We start from the raw sequence: 7,263 nt of genomic DNA on the forward strand, positions 1-7,263 counted from the left end.
AGTGTGTTGTTTTATCCTGAATTAAACTTTCCAAAAATGTAAACTTTCTTCTTTTTACATTTAATCAAGTTTTGACTAAATATTTTAACATAGAGGGGGAATCGAGACGAGGGTCGTGGTGTATGTGTGTCTGTGTGTGTGTGTGTGTGTGTGTGTCTGTGCGTGTGTGTGTGTGTAGAGCTAGAGCGATTCAGAGTAAACTACTGGACCGATCTTTATGAAATTTTACATGAGAGTTCCTGTGTATGATATCCCCAGATTTTTTTCCATTTTTTCGATAAATGTCTTTTATGACGTCATATCCGACTTTTTGTAAAAGTTGAGGCGGCACTGCCACACTTTCATTTTTCAATCAAATTGATTGAAATTTTGGCCAAGCAATCTTCGACAAAGGCCGGACTTCGGTATTGCATTTCAGCATGGAGGCTTAAAAATTAATTAATGACTTTGGTCATTAAAAATCTGAAAATTGTAATTAAAATATTTTTTTTATAAAACGATCCAAAATTACTTCTATTTTATTCCTCATCATGTTCTGATTCCAAAAACATATAAATATGTTATATTCGGATTAAACACAAGGTCTGAAAATTAAAAATATAAAAGTATTAAACAATGGCGACTGCACGTGAGAGGGAACAATAAAGAGACCAAAAAGCAATGTACTCACGTTAAAATGACGAACACGGAACGAATAACAGCGACGTTTCGACCTAAGGGTCTTCTTCAGGCACAAAAACACAAAAGTACACACACAAAAAAGAAGAAGAAAGACGATAGAACAGATAAAGAGAAGAATAACTGACAAAACAACTGCACTGCACAAACCAACAAATGACAAAGACAGAGAAGCAAGGGAAGCTACTCGAGGGGAAGCCAACAATAACACAGGCAAGAGTTGAAAAGCGGCAGTTTTGAGGTCTGTAGACCAAACAAAATGTGTGTGTGTGGGGGGGGGGGGGGGGGGGGGGGCTGGGGAACGAAAGAGGAGACTTTTGTGTTTTGTGCCTGAAGAAGACCCTTGGGTCGAAACGTCGCTGTTATTCGTTCCGTGTTCGTCATTTTAACGTGAGTACATTGCTTTTTGGTCTCTTTAAAAATATAAAAATTATGATTAAAATAAAATTTCCGAAATTGATTTAAAAACAATTTCATCTTATACCTTGTCGGTTCCTGATTCCAAAAACATATAGATATGATATGTTTGGATTAAAAACACGCTCAGAAAGCTAAAACGAAGAGAGGGACAGTAAAGCGTGCTATGCAGCACAGCGCAACCGCTACCGCGCTAAACAGGCTCGTCACTTTCACTGCCTTTTGCACTAGCGGCGGACTACGGTCATTATTGATGGCCGCAGGAGCGGTCATCTATTGCAATGCGTTCGGAGAGCTGACATGTCTCGTTTTGTTACCGTTCTCACGAGATCAGTTACAGTTTTCTCTCTCTCTCTCTCTCTCTCTCTCTCTCTCTCTCTCTCTCTCTCTCTCTCTCTCTCTCTCTCTCTCTCTCTCTCTCTCTCTCTCTCTCTCTCTCTGTATGTATGTCTTTGTCTGTGTCTCCCTCTGAGTCTCTCCGCTTCTGTCTTTCTATGTCTGTCTCTGTCTATGTGTGTGTGTGTGTGTGTCTCTCTCTCTCTCTCGCTCTCGCTCTCTCTCTCTCTCTCCCTCTCCCATCCGACTCCTGGCACACAGGTCAAAGCAGAGGTTAACTTGAGTGCACGTGTAGCTAGCAGGAGGGGGGGTGATTCGGGTCAGAAGTGGGGTAAAGCACTTTGGTCTTCAGTCTTTGGGTTATAGCTTTCAGTGGAGAAGATGCCAACATGAAATTGCACTATGCTCTACTATTTATTTAGGGGTCGTCATCGACCCTCTTTCTTCAATTAGCTGAGGGCGGTGAACATGTGTCGTTGTTTGCCGTTCTCATGAGATCAGTTACTTTTGTTTTGTTTCGTTTTTTCCTCCTAATTTGTGCATTTTCACAACAGGCTTTTCTGTTTCATCTGTCATACATGGTGTCAATTGGAAAAACCCCGGAACAAAACAGAAGTAACTTATCTCGTGAGAACAGTAGTGCACTAGGTTTGGAAAAAACACGACAGTAGCTTATCTCTTTCAACCCGAATGGGGCCCTTCAACATGTGACAGACTGACAAATCCACCGAACCCATTTTGTTCTTCGAGAGAAGTTTTCCAGGAAAACCTTTTCAGTTCCTCAGGGTCAGCGCAGGGTCAGTGTCATACATGTACGGCCGGACGAAGCCATGTTAACGGAAGGAATATAAGACCGTTTTCAGCGGATTTTCACACTGCTAAAACCTGACTTTCTTGCAGTTGCTTTGTTTGCAAGGGGTCTGCCCGCTTGTGCGCGGGTCTGCTATTGCGCGGGTCTGCTATTGCGCGGGTCCGTTATTGCGCGGGTCCGCTATTGCGCGACCTAAGAAGAAGCGGAATAGTTGCCAATGTGACTGGGCCTACCGTGCACTCCCCGGAACCCCCCCCCCCCCCCTCCCCTTCCCCAGGAATGTACTACAGCCGGGTCTGCACGCGGTGCGCAGCCAGCAAAAACCCAGACTTCAGATTTGATTTACGAACTGTGTAAAATCTACACAACACTAACCCTTGTAAACTTAATCAGCTATCAGGGATACATAAAATAGCACATTCGAGTACTTAAACAAGCCAGTCTGTTGCCAGTAATGACAAAATTCAGAGTTTAAATGTGGTGACAGTGTTCATTTCATGACACTCAATCATACATTTTGTAATTACTCTATTGATACGCAACTTATTCATGTAACAAGCACATGCTCATGTGAATGGAAGTCTCGAAAATGAGAATATTCAATACAAAGTGCGCCAAAAAAAATAAGTTTCAAAGCATAGTCTGGAGAAACCCACCGTTCATGTGCCAACCACGCGCTGGGTGCAGCTGACCACGCCGTTCCGTGGGGGTGTTACTGATTTCTTGGAAAATCCACTTTCTGTTGTACTTGCACTTTCTCATTGGAGAGTAAGGTATTGAAGAACAATAACAATTAAGTAGAAGTGCAATGCCAAGGCACTGCATACCCCCCGCGAAGGACAAATCCTCTCTCTCTCTCTCTCTCTCTCTCTCTCTCTCTCTCTCTTACAGAAAAAACAAGTCGTGTAAGGCGAAATTACTACATTTAGTCAAGCTGTGGAACTCACAGAATGAAACTGAACGCACTGCATTTTTTCACAATGACCGTAGTCCGCCGTTCGTGCAAAAGGCAGTGAAATTAACGAGCCTGTTTAGCGCGGTAGAGGGCCCCTAAGGGGGGGGGGGGGGGGGGTATCATCACGATCACGGGAAGGGAAATTTTAGCTTTCACGATCACAGTTACCTTGATTTTTGTTTTCACGATCACAAACACCTTGACGAATAGAGGATCATAGAGTAATACAGCTGTGAAAAATGTACGTTGAAAATAAAATGCTTTGCAATAATGCCCATCACGATCACGAAAACAAAGGACGATCACGATCACGAGACGTGATTTTTTTGTCATCACGGATCACTGGCAAAGTTCCATCACGATCACAGAAATGGAAATTTCGGCAATCACGGTCACAGAAAGGTAAAAAAACGCCAATCACGATCACGATTTTAAACCCTTTGGGGCCCTCGCGGTAGTGGTTTACTGCATAGCACGCTTTTCTGTACCTCTCTTCGTTTAAACTTTCTGAGCGTGTTTTTAATCCAAATATATCATATCTATATGTTTTTGGAATCAGAAACCGACAAGGAATAAGATGAAATTGTTTTATTAGCAAGCTCTTTGTGTTGGTTGTTTTATTGTTTAAGCTGAATGTACGGTTTTATTTTTTTTGTTTTATGTAATATGTTTTTGTTTTTTTCATAGTGAGTTAGAGAACAGGTGTTCTTGGTTTTCTTTTGTCCAGGTCTTTGGAAAATGCGAAAAGTGACTGGCATTTACTCATGCATTATTTTTGTTATTCCAAGTTACTTTTTTAATGTAATATGTTTGGTGTGGGTTTTTTCATAATGAGGTAGAGAACAGGTGTTCTTGGTTCCTTTTGTCCAGGTCTTTGGAAAATGCGAAAAGTGACTTGCATTTACTCATGCATTATTTTTGTTATTCCAACTTACTTTAGTTCGGTTTTTTTTTCTTTGAGAAGACGAAAGATGATTTCAGGATGTTCTGAATTTATTTTCAAGATTGGAATAAATGCAATGTCAACATTTTGTTTGTCAGTTTATTTGTTGGTATTATATTATGACCACCTGAGATTTATAAGGTAGTATTTCTGAGCTCGATGCTTTGAATGTTGGGATTGCAAAAGTAATTTTGTGGAATAAGAAATAGTTCTTTCCCCCTTTCTGTGACACCTCTTTATTTTATTTTGTTGTTTCATAATATACATAGTCTTTACCATGAAACCGACTTGGAACACGTTTGAATGATTGTCAGCACAGTATTCTCTAGGCTGTGTCTTTTAGCTTTGGGTATTTCTGTTACACTGTGAGAGATTGGTTCAATGACAAATTGTCACCGTGCAATAGCGGACCCGCGCAATAGCAGACCCGCGCAATAGCGGACCCACGCAATAGTAGACCCGCGCAATAGCGGACCCGCGCAATAGCGGCCCAGCCCCGTCTGCAATGCCTTAGAACTCTACAAATAGTTAAGTATTTCGCGTTTGTGTTGTAATTTGCAAGCAAACATTGTACATAGTAAAGTTAATCGACTTTGGTACAATTTGTAAAAACGAAGGCATTACCTGATACCACCTTTTCAATAATGAAATACGTGTTTTGTAATCGTTTTGTAAGCAGTTCTACTGCGCACTTAAATTCTGCGTTAGGAGGGAACCAATCCGTCTACGAGAGTCGTCTGAGTCACGCCCAAGACTACGTGTTTGCCCCAACGCTTCTGTTTCAACAGCAACTAGAGCCGTTTTAGCCACGCCCAAGACTACGTATTGGCTTCAAAGTCAGTGAACGCGCCAGTTTTCAACAGCAACGATGGTAAGGAGAAGTTTACTTGCAAATGTACATCAAGGTTGTGCTATTTTTGATCCGGTGCGTGGTCGTCAGTGCACGGCAATTGCGCTGGCTGCGTTGTTGTTCTTTTCAGGTTTGACATATGACTGTGCACCAACCGGCGTCAGCAGACGACGTACTCAGTGTTATTCAGCCTACTGATTTGGGTAATGTTCTGTTTGAAGGCTCGGCATTGTATGGTCAAATACAACTAAACACATATGCACTCGTTACCATTAGCCAACGCTCGTCACAACACTAATAGACTACGAAACAATCTCTTCGATCATCTCTGCGCTGAGTCGGTCACACTTTTGCTCACCCCTGCCAACAATCTCAAACCGTAACAGCACAGAATATCGTCCATACCGGCAACCAATTATTACCATGTCCCAAATAGCATTGTATCTCGTTGGTTAAACACATCACAATCTTACAACCACCACAACGAAGACCAAACATCAAAAACAAAATTTACATTGTATTTGTAACACCCTCTTCATGACGCTTTCATCAAAACGATCACAAGAACACAGTGCACCATGCGCCTTGCTCTTAAAGTTGCATAACCTACAACCCATGACCGCCAAACCGTCTCCTCTCTCTAACAGCAAAACTAGTGTGAAACATAAGTAATCAATTTATCCACTTGACTATATTCACAACAGGGACCTATCACTCTTCTTTGCATGTTTTTATGCCTACAGATTTTCAAATACTCTGCAACACATGTAACCCAAATTCAACATGTGCCCGTACAATACCGCTTCTTTTATGAAAACATTGCTTCGGCCATGTTGATTCAAGTTAATCAACCAATTTTCTTGTGAAAAAATGCAGTGCGTTCCAGTGCTTCATTTTGCCGGGGCGCCCGCGCCATTCACGCGTCATTTTTCAAAATGACGCACGGCGAAGCCGTGCTATGCGCCCGTCGGGCGCACATTTAAAAACATTTTTTTTTTTCATTTACGTCGCCGATTTCTCCACGCTAGCGATCGGAGGTCGCCCACTTGAGATTAAACAAGTAAGTCACTGAATCACAAGTGTGTCAGTGAATTTGATTCATTGGCTTTGCACAGTTTGAAAGCGTCAGAAAGCGTCTTTCATTTCCGCTTGTGTTTCAAAAACTGAGCATGACGTCACGTTGATCTAACGAACAATTTCGGCATGCCGCCTCCTCCTGTGAAGAAGCTGAAGGCAAAGCTAACTGGAGTCAGTGGACTTATACAGACCAAACTCACTTTCAAGCTTCCTGTAGCTGTCAGTGAGTCTGACGAAGGTAAATATTTTCTGTTTTTACTGAACCCGTGGGAGAAGGGGAAAATGGGTGAGGGTGTGCAGTGCACATGGGTTTGACATCACATCTTTTCTGTTTGTCTTCCGATTTTGGAGACAGATTCTCCGACTTCTGAAATTACTCAAATTTACTGTTGCTGCTGTTTGGAGCGACTCTCTCAGTCACTTATACACCCCATCCCCCCCCCCCCCCCCCCCCCCAAAAACAAAAACAAAAAAAAATTTCGATTATCTCCCGTATGGCGCGCTTTCAGTTTTATTGACCCCTCATTTTCAGTGGTCAGGGGTCATTTGACCCCTTATGCTTTAAAACAAAATGAAGCACTGGCGTTCAGTTTCATTCTGTGAGTTCCACAGTTTGACTAAATGTAGTAATTTCGCCTTACGCGACTTGTTATTTCTTTGTTCTTGCCTGAACCGTCCACCTCGACAAACCCTCTCCGCCCTTCCCTTTCCCATTCCCCTCTCCCCACTGACATAGACAAGAAATCACGAAAGAAAATATTTTGGTGAACAGTGGATACATCATTATCCATCCATGTAGCCTACAGAGAAAAAACGCGCGCAACCCTTTTGGTATGTCAAAGGGATTTTACTTACAATTTAAAATAATGAGTTTACCTCTTCGGCATGCAGTATTACTTACGTTCATCCTAAATACAGGTTCTTAAAAGGATTCTATTGGTCTGACCGTTTGGGTAGAGTTTCTGGCGAATTTGACGAATCTGAAGAACTTGGAGAATCTACTGTGCCTGATTCTAGACGCACGCGACACGATTCGCTCGAAAATGCACCACATGTGTGATAATTAATTAAATTAAAGTGAGTCACCGAGCTTCAAAGCGCTGCTTCTCTCCGGTGTTGGAGATGTAAAAAAAACAAGTAGTCCAGAGGCGCCACCTGGCGGCTACACCGGTTGCGCCCTCTATGACGCGGCACAC

This window comes from Littorina saxatilis, linkage group LG5 (assembly GCF_037325665.1).
Source record: "Littorina saxatilis isolate snail1 linkage group LG5, US_GU_Lsax_2.0, whole genome shotgun sequence".
Lineage (NCBI taxonomy): Eukaryota > Metazoa > Mollusca > Gastropoda > Littorinimorpha > Littorinidae > Littorina > Littorina saxatilis.